This window comes from Ambystoma mexicanum, chromosome 1p (assembly GCF_040938575.1).
Source record: "Ambystoma mexicanum isolate Mex_15411 chromosome 1p, UKY_AmexF1_1, whole genome shotgun sequence".
Taxonomy (NCBI): Eukaryota; Metazoa; Chordata; class Amphibia; order Caudata; family Ambystomatidae; genus Ambystoma; species Ambystoma mexicanum.
The window spans coordinates 321,458,511-321,473,838 of record NC_090921.1 but is presented as its reverse complement, the minus strand read 5'-3'; the positions used below and the strand labels follow the sequence as shown (position 1 = coordinate 321,473,838).

The 15,328-nt window shown below is 45.5% G+C and overlaps 1 long non-coding RNA gene across 1 annotated transcript in view; it reads right to left on the bottom strand.

Annotated features, from left to right (window-relative positions):
- Nucleotides 1–7,433: 7,433 nt before the first annotated feature.
- The window catches only part of LOC138506406 (uncharacterized), a 47,617-nt gene continuing 39,722 nt past the window's right edge, over nt 7,434–15,328 (bottom strand). Inside the window, exon 3 of the long non-coding RNA XR_011280299.1 lies at nt 7,434–7,729. This is a non-coding gene — a long non-coding RNA (uncharacterized lncRNA). The remainder of the gene's footprint in view (nt 7,730–15,328) is intronic.

Sequence of the window (15,328 nt, the reverse complement as noted above, 5' to 3'; positions counted from 1 at the left end):
GAGCATTTGGGTCTCCTAGGAGACTAAGCACAGGGGGTTTCGGGCACCTCCCTCACTTCCTGCCCACCCCAGACACTCGGACGCCAGTGGCGTTCTTCAGTCCTGAAGCCCGCCAAAGGCATTGGAATAAAGGGACCAAACTTGGTTTGGTGTGCAGAGACAAACTTTAGAAGAACCTTTCCAAAAAGAAATGGCAAAAAAAGACAGGTACCCGTTTAAACATAGAAGGTTCAGACGCCATCTTGAAAAACATGGCTCACGCGATTTAACACTACCGGTGTTCGTGGTCAGGAAAAATCATGGTAGTTCATTGTAAAACCACTGCCACAAGCCATTACGAGAGGAAAGTGTAGCCTTTGACTGCTACATGAGTTTCTAGACATAGGGGATACTAAGTAACCCCTCCTGCACTCAATGGTAAGATAGTGTGTACTGGGTCTAGGAATTTGAAAAGACTAGTAAAGTCAATTTCACTTTACCTCCTCTGGGAAACAGTAGTTTATCCCAGAGAAGGTTTTTAAACCTTGGGACAGCCTGAAAGGCTTCCCTGTGTCACTGCACTGAGGGTGCTGTGTGACACATGAAAAGATGATGCCTATGGAGTTGTCTAAAACTCCATAATCAAAGAACACCAGAGTAAAATACACATCAAAATACATGAGAAAGTGGGGAAAAAGGTGCAGACTCTCTCCGGGTAAAAAAAATCAAGCCCTCAAAATCCAGCAAAGTTGCTGGGGGTCTTTAAGGTGAAGGGAATTAGCACATTTATGAGAATTCTCTCTAACAATAGTAAAGTGTAAAACAAGTGCCAAAACATTCTGCCAATTTTGTAAATCTGGTTTCAAGCATTCCCTTTCTCTATGGAGTGCCAGTCCAAGAAATACCTTTTTTTCAATGTACAATGTTTGATTGAGTGCATGGATTCAAATCGCATGCTCAGTTGGATTTTTTGGATTTGTTGGGTTGTCTAATTCAGTGACGATCCATCCACGGGGTCAAACGTTATCAGTGAATATATTTTTCCACTTTAACATAGAATGTGCGATGTAACCATGACAATAAAGTTATCACTGCAACTTTTACACAACATACTCCAAACCAACCAAAGACAGCGGCCTATGCGAAGCTGGGGCGTTTGAGCAGATTCACAAGGCTCAAAAATATATACGTATAGGTGTTAAGGTTATTTAATTTAAAATTCCGTTTTCTCGCCAATATTAAACCTGTTCTGGGTTTATGCACATAGGCAGGGATGTTCAGACCACAAGAATACAATGAAGATAGCCAGGAAAAAGAACTGGATTTACAAGTATCATCATTATCTTTAGAAAGAATCATCTACAACTACCAAAGAGTAGCATGATGGAGCCTGCACTCTTTGACCCAAAAGTGGCAGTGTTCTGTCTGCATGCTTTTCTAAGGCTGTCAGATGTTACCTAACCCATAGGAGTCTTTATGTGGCTTCTATCTGTTTAGAGTCACATGCTTTGCATAGGCTGCCATCTATTAGTTGGTGCAGAGTACAAGTTGTTTTCCCAAAATAAGTGTGTTGAAATAGGCTATGCTCCCACACTGTCCCTACCCTACGTGTATGTACTGATGATGCTGCACAAGTCGACATTCTTAGACTATTTCTTTTCGGAATGATGCCCAAGTGTGGTAGCAGAAAGAATAGACAGTCGAGACGGTGGGCTTAATTTCCGATTTGATGGTAATTCAGTGGTAATTCCGCCGAATGACTCAGTCAGTTACAGTTACCCACACTTAGTCCAGCGGGTTTACTGTTGTATTGAAAGTGGTGGTAGGCGGTGTTAGTCCCCATTTTTGGAGTCCATAGAACGCCTTAGGGTTTTTTGCCAGAATTGACATCTGCTGTGATTTTGCTGCATTAATTCAGTCGATTGTTTTGCTTTAAAGTGGAGGATTCACTTCCAGCTGGAAGTAAAACCTCCCCTTCAACATGAATCTCTGGATTTGGCGCAGTGGTGGAAACTGCAGTGATTTCGTTACTGCCAAAAAAGGTGACAGTAATGGAATTACAGCCCCTTTTTTTTTTTACCACTCTGCAATACTCGGAATGAGGCCCAGTGTTGTGCAGTTCACTTGTTGCTAGGGAGGGGTAATTGCTTGTGAATCTAAACAGATACAAGACGCAGAAAGACACTTGCTGTTAAGTAACGTCGGTCTTCGGAGGCTTTTCGAATCTGTTTGGACTTGGCATGCTTTGCATTGACTTGTGAGCAGTACCTGATCTAAGCGGGGGACAAGCAGAAGGAACAGTAGTGAATACATGTTTTAAAATAGTCTGACCCACCTGGGAATCTGCTCTTATTTGTTTATGTATACAGTAGTGTCTATTGAAGATATTAACTGAACTCCAAAGAACTGCCATCATGATTGTTCACCCTTTGATGTCTAGACTTGGCTGATAAAAACAGATCTGAGGCAGCAGTACATTCTGACAGATGGAAGCATCTCAACTCTGTGTCTAAATGAGCACCCAGGATTTTCTTGTTTCTGCTTGATGGAAGGCTTCCCTTCTTGATGTTTATGATGAGCTTTGCTGATGCAACAGATCGTTTGTAATCTGTTTGGTTGTTGACACTGTTTGGCACAACCACTGTTATGAGTCAGTCGCCCAGGTAGGGATACGCTTGTATTCCTGTTTGCATAGGTGTGCCAGCACTACTGCTAAGGCCTTTGAGAATACATGATGTGTTGACTTTAGTCCAAAAGGAAGCCCTTTGAACTAATAATGGTGGTTGGATACCCTGATGCACAGATATGTATCTTTCATGTCCAAGGTGGCCATGAATTGTCCCTTTGGTGACATCAGGATCACCTCTTCAGGTGGTCATGTGGATTTTTTGTGGCTTTATAAATTGGTTTGCGTGCTTTAAGTGTAGAACTGGCCTCATGGTTAAATTCTTTGTTCGAACCTGGAAGTAACTTGGGTAAATTACTGTAATCCTTTCATGAAGCAGAACTAATTTCATGGCTTCCGTTCATAAGATGATTACGAATTTCTTTGTTAAGCAAATATGCATGACCCTTGGGTAGTCTGTGGTTTCTTGGTTGTATTGTGTGAGGTTTGTTAATGAGCTCTATACAATGGCCGTCCTGCGCTGTGTTCAGCACCCAAGTGGGTGAGGTGACTCCTCATCGTGCGTGAGCAATTCTATTCTTATCCCTACTTGTGTGACAATGGTGGGAATCTGGAATGGGAGGTCACTGCCTTGGAGCGGCACTTATTGGGGGTGCCTTCTTCCGTCTCACTATGTGGGCATTGTCCTTTGAATTGGGATTGCTAGTACTTGGTAGGTGTGTGGGTAGGAATGCGAAGATTGCCCTACCTCTTAGCAAATTGCACACCCGGTTATAGAGGGGCTGAAGCATTAGTGGCTCTGCCCACACTATGACATGTGTGGGCTCGAGAAACCAGGTTTGGTTTATGGTCTACTGGCTAGTTGGTGTAAGCATTTTAGAGTGTTGGATTCCTTTTTGGCTTTATCTAGAGCCTTGTCTACCAGTTTTCTGAAAAGGTCCACTTCTCATAGGGTCTTATTAATTAACATAGCCTGTGCTTCTGCATGGTGTTTTACTGCAGCTGTATTGGCACTTAGGGGCTCATTACAGTTTGCCAGTGTGGGAAAAAAAGTGGAGGTAATACTGTTTACCTCAATTTTTCCCACACTGTCATTCTATATATTTTCCGGTATTGTATCCGCCGGTATTACCAGTTGGTAATACCGGCGATTTTTGGAGGTGTGTTCCCTTGCAGCATATGTTACGTAAGGTGTATGTCGGTAACCTGTGCAGCAGACATGTGGCTGTCATATGGTGGTATATTTCAACATGCATGTGACAAGCTGAGTTCCCCATGGGCCATCGCTGGGTGTCTGGTGCCAGTGGGTGAGCATTGTGGTCTGGCTGCACATGAGTGCATGTCTGTGGTACTGGCAGGGTTGTTCTTGTGTGAGGCGATGTGGCCATTTGTCAACATTGCTTTGGTAAGTGCATGTAGCATTGTGGTACCTGTAGTCATGTTGGTGTTTATAGTTGCTACTGTATGTGTGCATCAGCTTCTCCATGCATTTAAGTCTGACATGGGCATTCTCCCTGGCCTGTACTGTGACGTTGATGCAGGAAGTGGTCAGCACGGAATTCGCACTGACTTGTCATGCCATCCTTTGTGTAGTTACTTACGCCCCCCACCAGTTGGGCAAGTGATGCACAGCGCATGTGTGCTGGCTTTTCTACTCGCCCACTATCCAGGTCTGATGTCCTGTGCCTCGCTCTGTTTTCTGGCAGTGTGCTGTTCCTTAGGACCATGGCATCGTGGGTGGTGTTAAGATGGATTTCTGAACTCTGACCTGGTAGGCAGAGGTTCAGAAGGCCAGCCTAGTTTCTTGGAACAGGGCATCCTTCTGGACAAGCCAGACCAATCAAGGTAGCATTGGCGGTGGTCAAGACTAGGTCTCAGAAGGGGTGAGAAACTCAAAAGCCCACAATGAGCACACACAGTAAATGACACTACAAATTACTCTGTCAGGTGTATATATCAAACATGCATATACATTTATTAAGGGCCTTTTAAATCAAACACAAAGCAAATAGCAGTTATAACTAAGCCAACACTACTATTAAGCATATATACAGTTACCAATAACCTAAAGGAATAGTCCAGAGTAAGGGTCCACAACCTGTGAAGAAAGGGAGCAAACAGTGCAAATACTATTTAGGCAGTCCTTCACTTATCAAACACTAACTAAGAGGCAGTCCAGTCCCTACGATGAGTGGAGCCTTGTGCTCAAAAGTACTTTCGGTGCTGATGCACGTGATCGTGCGGCTGAGCCAAAATGGGGTCTCTTGAGGAGGCTGTAGCAGCTCAGGAAGGCGGGTGAGGCAGTGAAGAATACGTTCCCACTATTCAATGAGGGTCTCCCCAAGAGGGCAGAACAGGATCGAAGTGTTGGGAATAGCACATGCACAGACTACCTTGATAATGAGTGGCCTCAGGGGACACTTGTGTGTAAAAATGGATGGAGGCACCATGGGCCACCGGTAAGGGTTGCAACTACTCACTGACCCTCGGCGCACTCTGGACCAAACTTCGGCAGTCGAGTCCACTTCAGTTATAGGTTTGAATTCTGCAATTGTGCGGCTCTGCGGCTTTCAGGGGCTGCGTTCCAGGGATTACTCCGTGGTGGGACAGCAGAAAGGCACCCACAAAGTTAGTCACCACAGCTGGGTGACACGACAACTGCGTGAACTCAGGTTCAGGCGTACTATAGTAATTCCAGACCCAGGAATTCTAGGTGTACTCAGCGGGAGAGTGCCTTATACCCAGAGTTTACAGTCTCCAAATGCTCAAGTGCCAACTCGAGACAGCGGCGGTTCCAGGGCAAAGGTCCCGTGCAAGCTGGTCAGTTCACTGGGTGGTCCCGGAACACTTCCGAGAAGGTTTGCTTACAGGTTAAGGTGGAGGTGCCGAGAATAGTTAGTCACACTATTCCAATGGGTCGAAGCGCCTTTGCAGACCTTCTAAGTTTGATCAGAAACAGGGGGTCCAATGGGACGACAGCGGGCTCAGGATACCAAACCTTCCAGCGGGTCACCAGCGGTTCCTCGGCTCTGCTTCTTGGTTTCAGGATACTTGGCTCCTATCCTAAGTTGAGTGAGATGGCTCACATACAGCCATCCCAGACGTGGCGCAATCGTGTACCACGGTTGTCTCAGTCATTCCCACCACACCAGACATCTTGGCACCCAGAACTAGACAGTCCAGCCCACATCCTGGAGGCACACACACAAGGCATGCAGAAGCATGTGAAAGCTTCGGTTTGCGCAGGGATCTGCAAGACCAAACAAGGGTTTTGCCAGATCTGCTTGACCTGGGGAAGGCAAAGGGACAAATGGCCAAAGGACAGAATAAAGGACCTCATGGAATCACCATTTTGGGGCCAAGCCACTCTCCTGGACCAAACGCGTTAAACGCGATATGGACTCCAAGAAAGGTTAAAAATATGAAAAATAACAACTGACATCAGCTTCTGTCCAAGGCTTTGACTGAAAAATCCTTTCAGGATGTCTAGGGCCTTACAAATGAAAGGAAGACACCAGCGCACTGTACTATAAGGTACTTTGTGCACTGTTACATGTTGCTAAAAACTAGCCACAAAGTGAAAGACGAAGGGAACCAAAGTTTCCCAATACTGACTGTCTTTAAGGGCATGTCAGTTTCCCCATAACAAAGTGAGCGAAAACCTAGCGGAGTATAGCATAAGGCTGGGCTCCACTGGCAAAAGTCAGGCTAGGATGGTCAGACAACAGTAAAAAGTTGTGGGGTTCACAACTGGAGGCAAAAATGCACATACATGGAAATCTTTCCTAACAGGTGGAACCAGGGTAGCCAGCACAGCAGTGGGTGAGGTATAGGTTGGGGTCGCAGGTCACTATGCACATTCATGGAGTGGTTGTTCTTACAGTTTTGGTACACTGATTTGTGGGCCTGGGGGGCCACCAGGGCAGAGATCACATTTTGTATTTGGGCAATGGCATAGAGCTGTGCCTTCAGGGCATTGACCTGGCCTGGGGTGGTAGGCAGTGGGATGTGTCATTGCTCTTGCTGCAGGAGGGCTTCAAGCACCTGGCCTAACACTGCACACCATGTGGCCTGGCCATGCCGTGCATCATGGCCACAGAGTGCTGGAAGGTGCCAGTTCCAAGGAATTCTAGGACGGACAATAGCTTCAGCAGTGGGGGCACGGCTGTCCGGATGTTGATCTTGCTCCCTATGTTATCCTGTATTGGTGGTCAGCTCTGTCATGGTCTCCGTGTCGGTGAGGGCCTAACCCAGGGTGCATGCCTTGCTTGAGCCTAGCTGTATGGCATTTTGGTACAACGTTCATTCATCAGCTATTTTCTTAGTGGATATTTTTGCTGAAACATTTTGCCAGAAATAAACTAATTGAAAAATATGGGGGGTTAGGTGGGTGGTCGTGGGGTGGATAAGGGCATATAAGGCACAGGGGTGGTGGGGGTATAGAGAATAAATGAACAGGGAATGGGTGGTTTGGGGAGGTATAACTCCCCCCAAATAAAAAATAAGAAATGCAGTGAAAAGATTTCAGCAAAAAACTCTGGGGTTGAATGAACATAGAACCACCATTTTCACCTGTCTCTGTCCGTCTGCTCCATAAATGTGGCCATGCTCCCTTCCCACTCTCCACCTGTTACCCAGGACCTAGTTAACATCCGACCCGGGGTGCAGCCCTGGTGAATTCCGGGATAAGTCTCTGAGCTGTCTGCAGCCCGGTGCAGTGGTAGCCACTGTGAGTGTTGGCTTATTGGAAGTGAGGAATTCAGATTTTCCACACATTCGTTACAGAAAGTCATAATTCTATTAAAGACACGGAGGCGAAGGATTATGCTTTCTCCACAACTTTACTGTTCAGCAGCAAAGAAAAACAGTACCAATGAACATGAATACAAATCTAATAAAAACTACAATAACCATGTTTTTCTGAGCATTTGTAGTCCATTTCGATTGGTCCTCGAACTGACCATGTGATAAGTCCATTAACCAATAAACAAGTCCTTAAACCATAAAACACCTGTCCTCTTTCCCTTCCTCCTCTTTCTTTGTCCTTGCGAGGATGAGTTCTGTACGTTCTTGTTATCCTTTTCCAATCTCAAACTCCTGATTGTTTGCTGTCTGTCGTCATCCCTAAAGAAACATAAATTAGAAAGGTGACTACAAACCGAAACAGGGTGGGTCAATCGTAAAATTCCACATATCTTAAATAATCTATATCTTCATTGATCATTAACAACATCTTCATAATTATTATACAACTTGTATGTCTCATTGAGCATAAAATATCAACAGTACAATGACATGAAAATATCTCAGTCTTACGATTGATCGGGTGGGATAATCCTTCGCCTCCGTGTCTTTAATAGAATTATGACTTTCTGTAACGAATGTGTGGAAAATCTGAATTCTATGTCAAGACCGGAGGCTCGGATTATGCTTGTTCAAGGCTTACTTACCACTAACGATGTTGCACTTTCCATGGGTTTAAAATAGAAAGTTCTAAAAGTCGACTCATTTGACCAATCTGCAGACCTCATAATGTCTTCTACTCTAGCGCCTATGTTATAAGCTTTAGTAGCCATCGCTCCTCTAGTTGAGTGTGCGCCATACCTCTCAATATCTATGCCCGCTTGTGCCATCACCCACCTAAGCCATCTGGCTATGGTAGCCGGCCTAACCGCCTTAAAAGGTTTACAAATTGCTATCAATAATTGTGTTACTCCTTGGGGTCTAACTTACCTTGTCATATCTTCGTATGCCGCTAAGCATCTGACTGGACATAATTTTGATTGGTTTGGAAAAAACTCATAGGAAATAGATGTCAACCCTGTTTTGGTCCTCTTTGCTATGAGGAAGGTTACTCCGTTGGGGGATATTCTTTTCCTGTTAACCTCCAGAGATCTAACATCAGAAGATCTCTTACATGCTAACAAACATAAGAGCATGGCTAACTTGCCTGAAATTGCTTTACCAGATAAATCCTTATTATCTGGCCATGTCAAAAATAATCTCAAAACCTTGTCTACATCCCATAATTGACTATATTTTTTACTAGGAGGTTTGAGCATCTTTACACCTCTTAAAAGTCTACAGATTAATGGGTGTTCCCCAATCGCCAAGCCTTCAACTCTGGGATGCCCCGCCGAAATCGCCGACCTGGCTGTGTTAATGGTCCTATACGCTTTCCCTTGAGCTGCCATCTGAGCTAAAAAATTTGCTACATGAACTACATTCGTTCCATCGGGATGTATGTTCCTCTCCAAACACCAGCTACTCCATCTAACCCATGCTGATCTATAAGCCTTGTGTACCAGGGGCCCAGGATTCCTTAATGATGTTTTCAGCTTTGTCCGATAGACCTGGCCTAATCCAAGATCCCCTGAAATCGCCCATGCTAAGAGATTGAGTCCTCCTGCTCTCACCAAAGGGTGACTGAGTCCTCTGGGATCTCGAATGATTAATTCCATGTTGGGTAACGCCAGTGGGTTCTGATGGGTCATTTCCAGTAGACTGGGAAACCACACCTGACCTCTCCAATCTGGTGTAACTATGATTAGGGATGCTCTCTGACGTCTCACCTGAGCTAGCGTCCTCGTTATCATAGAAAACGGAGGAACGTGTAGTTCGTCTGCTGCCCCCAGGATTGCAGAAAAGCATCTGTCGCTTCTGCTTCTGGGTCCGGTCTCCAGCTGAAGAACCGGGGTAATTGCCTGTTCAGTCTCGATGCAAATAGATCTATCTGGCATGGACCCCAATGAGACATTATCTCCTGAAACACCCCCTCGTCCAGCTTCCAATCGCTGGCGTCTCTGAGGTATCTGGAGTTCCAATCGGCCACTTCGTTCTGCTGACCCGGCAGATACTCTGCTCTCACTGTCACTCTCCTCTCCAGACATAAATCCCAGAATTCCTTTGCCAGTTCTGCTAGCATTCTGGATCTCGTCCCTCCTAGTCTGTTGATATACCTGACTGCCGAGACGTTGTCCATCTTCAGCAGAACGCAACATTGAACCCTCTCCTAGGTCCAACATTTCACTGCAAAAGACCCTGCCAAAAATTCCAGGCAGTTGATGTGGAGACTCGTCTCTTGATCCGACCACCTGCCCCCTGTTGACAGGTTCCCGCATCAGGCTCCCTAGCCCCATCTGCTGGCGTCTGATTCGATGATCAGGTCCGGGGATGAACCAAATATGGCTCTCCCGTTCTATGCCTCCATATGTATGAGCCACCAATTTAACTCTTCCCTCACTTCTTGGGAAATATTCACTCTTGATTCGTATGATGCGCCCTTCCTGAGGTGATACATTTTCAACCTCTGGAGTGCTCTGTAATGCAGCGGGCCTGGAAAAATCGCTTGGATTGATGCCGCTAGGCACCCTACTAATCTCGCAATATCCCGCAGCGAGAGTTCTCCCCTCGCTAGAGTGTGTCTCAGCTGTTTCTTGATCTCGTTCACCTTGTGAATGGGAAGACTGAGGGTTCCCTGAATTGAGTTCACTATGAAACCTAGGAATTCCATTGTCTGAGTTGGTACTGGGCTGGATTTCTCCCAATTTATAATAAAGCCCAGGCTTTCAAATAAGTCTATTGTTAACTGAACCTGTTCTATCAATGTCTCCTTCTCTTGGCACATCAGACATATATCGTCTAGATATATTATGAGTCTTATCCCTTGAGCCCTGAGGTGTGATACAACTGGCTTCATCATCTTGGTGAAACACCATGGTGCCGATGCTAGGCCAAAGGGTAGGCATCGAAACACCCATGTCTCTTCCCCCCAGATAAATCTCAGAAATCTGTGGTGTTCCTCTGCTATGGGAATAGTCAGGTATGCATCTTTCAAATCTATCCTGGCTAGCCAGTCTCCCTGAATTAGAGTATCTCTTAGTAGGTGTATCCCTTCCATTTTGAAATGTCTGTACACCACAAAACCATTTAGGCCTCTCAGATTGATTATCGGTCTTGTCTTGTGTTTCCCTTTTACTAGGAACATATTGCTTATGTAACCTCCTGACTGACCTGATGTGGGTCTTATAGCCCTTTTGCTTTCCAGCCCTCTCAATTCCTTCTCCAGTAAGATCTTGTCTTCCCTGTTCAATACCATCCCTCTTGGTGGTCTCTCCTGCTGAGGTGTATCTAGAAAATCTATATAATAACCTTGAGCAGTCTTAATCACCCAGGAATCCCCCGATATTTTCAACCAATTGTTTAAAAATTGAGCCGTTCTCCCACCTACTTCTAGAATCTGTAGACGTGGGACTGTTATTCTCACCTGGGTTATTTTGCTGACGCTCCCCTCGCCAGTTTCTGCCTCTTCCTCTTCCTCTTGAAGGGAAGAAAGGTGTTTGTTTGCGCTCCTCATGCTCTCTCCATTGCCCTCTGTCTTGGTAGGATCGATTGTATTGGAACCGGCCAGCCGAACGACCCCTTCCTCTGCTGGCCCGTCCAAAAATCTGCCTTCCGAAAACTCTCTTAAGAGAGGCTTGAGTTTTATCCAAAGCTGCATAAGAATTTACAAATTTGGTGAGCTCCTTGATAAAGGAGTCCCCAAACAACTTTCCTTTCGCCGAAGTGGCGGATTCTGAGGAGGCTAACTCACTCAACTTAGGGTCGATCTTTACCAACAAAGATCTCCTCCTTTCCGTAGTTATAACATGGTTAGCGTTCCCTAACATGCATATCGCCCTCTGGGCCCATCCAATAAGAATTGCCGGGTCAATCGGCTCCCCGTTTACCTTCGCTTCTTCTCCCATCTGGAGTATCTTTGTGAGGGGTCCCGTTATATCGAGCATCTTGTCCTGACATGATCACCAGGATCTATCAAGACCCTTCCTCACATCTTTGGTAAACTTGCTCATAAAAGTTATCATTTTGTCATCTATTACAGGTGTATCTGCCGCACCTTCTGGGAGAAGTGGTCTGGGGCATTCCGCCCTCATCTTACTTCTGGCCTCTCTGGCCAATGGCGCCCTCAGGCGTTTCTTTAAATATGCCGATATTCTTTTGGGGGGTTCCCATTCTGATGATCTGGGATGAATCAATGCTTCCGGATCGAAATCCCCTTCATCGGCACCATCCTCCTCCTCCTTCCTTTTCTTTGAAGCCTCATGGCTCTCATCCCCCGATGAGGAAATTGATAACACTTCTTCTTCCTCGGGATATTCCTCCCAATCATTCTCATCCTCATCTGAGGAATAGGATGATGACTCTCCCCGACTAGGCACCGTCTTACCCTTTCTTTTCCTTTTACCACCTTTCTTTTTTGGTGGAGAGCCCGGGGGGGTGTGGGCTTCATCCGCCCTACGGGCCGATTTACTGCCCCCTTTTGTTTTCATCCGTGCCATATATGCTCTTGACCTCCTCAAGGCCCTGGGAGAATCTGAGCCAATCCTCCATCAGCGCTATTTGCTGAGGATTATGCCTCATTGAAGCCCCCAGGGCTTTCTGGAAGACAACATTCATGTCTGAGTGGCTCCTCTTTTGGCTGACCCCAGCCTTCCCCTCATCACTAGAGGAACTCATGATTCCCAGGTCCTGGGGAGTAGTATTATGATATTATATATATATAAATATATACCAGGGTTCTCTCAGTACAGAGGTTCAGATATTGTATTAAATTGTAAATTATAAGTCTTCCCTGGTTCTGTTTATATCATAGACATAACAGTATATTCACTTCACAGGTTTTACCTGGGACTGTGCCCGTCTTAGGTGCGGTGTCAGAAGATTGCCTGCAGGGACGCTGCTGAGCTCGTAAAACAGGACGCTACGCTCGTGCGATGCGTGCTGTTATAAGCCCTTATCAGTATAAAAGAATCTTTCTTTCGGATCAATATCACTCGTGTCCAACTCCCAACGTACAAATTTTCGCAATGAAAAAATGAAGGAGAGAGTGCCGGAACTACGCGGTCCCGTCGCGCTGTCCCTTCTGTTATGTAGTGCCCTCTTTGACGGTTCGTAGGAGCTGCGGCCGCCGGAGCACCAGCCCCGTCGCGGCCGCCGCCCCCTAGAACCGCCTAACCGTTGCGGAATGTTCCGCCTTGTAAAATAAACACGCTCGTCACACGTAGGTGAAAGTTATCATGCACACCAACATTCACAATAGTGTAATAAAGGAAAAAGTACTTAACTCGCTGCCGAGCAGCAAAGAAAGAGGAGGAAGGGAAAGAGGACAGGTGTTTTATGGTTTAAGGACTTGTTTATTGGTTAATGGACTTATCAGATGGTCAGTTTGAGGACCAATCGAAATGGACTACAAATGCTCAGAAAAACATGGTTATTGTAGTTTTTATTAGATTTGTATTCATGTTCATTGGTACTGTTTTTCTTTGCTGCTGAACAGTAAAGTTGTGGAGAAAGCATAATCCGAGCCTTCGGTCTTGACATAGAATTGATCTCCCTGTTTCTTCCAGCACCCCCCTTTTCCACCATTCCAGGGACCTACCTGCTTTCAGTGTTTTTGCAAGGACTTGGATGCTTTCCAGCATCGCTGTCTGCTGAGCCCAGCTGCACCACATTTTCACCTGCCACTCGCTGGCTTCTTTTGTGTGGCCACACCCCCTCCCTTCCTCGACATGCGACCCAGGACCTCATTAACATCTGGCCTGCACGGCAAACTGGAAAAGAAAGTGACAGCAATTATGAAAACTCATAATTGCTTTCATTACTTTGCCAGCAGCCGGCAAAGTATTTATAATTGCTCTGACTTTCATTTTACGTTTTCTGTGCTTCCCTAGGCTTGGGGGAGCACTGAAAACATAAAATTAAAGTGAAGGCAGCCTCCTCCATGTACAGCTCTGCTCTGGCTGCAGTAAGCAAAAGCTCCCAGTTGGGGTCTTTTTCTGCTTGATTAGTGCCACCAGTGCAGAGCTTAACATGCAGAGGAGGCTGCTTCAAATCGCCAAAATGGATGCCACCATGTAAACGCTTTGAGCCTCGTTTGCTCAAAGGTTCACATGGGACCTTTCTTTAAAAAGTTGTTTAATCTGTTTTTGATTATTGCCCATCTTTTAAGCCAATAATATTTGTAAGTGAACTATTCCTTTAATATGATTTAGCTGAGGGAGAGAGGACATTGAAATAGGGTAGGGCATAGTTTTGTGAGTAGTACTAAGGGAGCAGAGAATCCCCATTGCATAAAATAAGCACAAGTGACATGTCTTGCCTTGCCCGTAACTAGGGAGGGAGGAGAATATCCCAGAGTACTTAGGAGGCAGGTACAATCAGTCTCTGTAACTGAGTGTGCCATATTTTTTGTGACGAATTTGGCAAGTGATGCGAGTAAGCCAAAAATCCAGAAAGTTACATTTCAAGAGTTTTGGCTCACTCTGCTGGCCATAACCTTAAACTGCAGTCAGCATATTTGGTTTTAAGTGTTACTTCACAGGCAAAGAGAATCATCTACGCTGTCTAGGGCCTGTCACGAGCGCAGGTAAGTCAATTGGGTGTCGCCAGAGATAGCAGCTGCTGCCCCCGGTATTACTTTTGGTCCCCCTGGCAGTGCCTTTGTGACCTTTGGCAGCGAGAGGCCAGTGAAGCGATTTTACATGCTCCAGGTTGGCTACTGGCAGCATTAACACGTCACAGAAATTAGTTTCACTACAAAGGAGGAGTGTTTAGAGAAGAGGTTAGTGGTTGTTCTGTGCTTGAAGGGAGTTTCAGGCGGGGGCAGTAAGGGAAGAAAAGGGGGGCTGAAAGGGCAGCATTGAACCGCAGGAATAGAGGATGGGTGCCGAAAGGGCGAGAAGGAAAGATTGGGGTCATATCAATCCAAAAAAATGGGAAAGTGCAAAGCTGGCAGTGCACAAAGGCCAACGGGTAGCGAGCAAGTGATCATTAGTTTACACGAAGTTCCCAGATTAGCCAAACCCAGAGAGTAGGGACAAAGCAAAACGGTCTTGCAACTGTCTGACCCTTTTGGTCATTTTATACAATTGCATATCTATCAAAAAGCAGAGTCTGCAAAGAGGGGGAGAAGAGCTCTCACATAAGTCAATGAGTGAATGATATATGGGGGGGGGGTGCGGGCGCGGTGTGATGATGCTCTGCTTGGAGGTTGATCAAATAAAATGTATGTTTTTGTGTGAGAGAGCGAGAGATTTCTGCATTTGAACTGTGCTTTTCTATGACATATCCATGTTATATGTGAGACACTGTATTAAGAACTGTGCAAAGCATGGACCGGTCTCTGTGTACTATTGCTAATGTAGGACATTACCTTCTGTTTCTGCATCCTGAGGGTGTAGCACAGAAAAAGAAAACTCAGCAAGAGGCCCAAAGTATTAGTATTGCCTGCAAACGCTTGACAAAGAAGCACATCCTGTTGGCTAATAACACAGGAATGCTTGAGCATGTTATCCAAAAACATATGCTCCTTGGAATCCTATTCACAGATACCGACAGTACACCTCGGGAACATATCCATCCCCATGTTACTGTAAGCTGCCGGCGTCAGGCTCCGCCAGTTAATCTCTATGGCCAATCTGCAGTGTACAGGTGCATGGCTGGAACAGCTCAGATTCCAGCCACTCCGAGTTTAATACATTGAGCACTGTTTAATTGTGCAACAATAGTACATGTTATTTCCATATGTAAAAAGCCCTAAATATATATCAAAAAATCAATAGTTGTAACACTTTTATCAACTATCGCTCCTAGGTTGATTAGCTGAACACCATTATGTTGGGTAATTGTAACACCTTACATAAACGGTGCAATGTAATTGCAAAA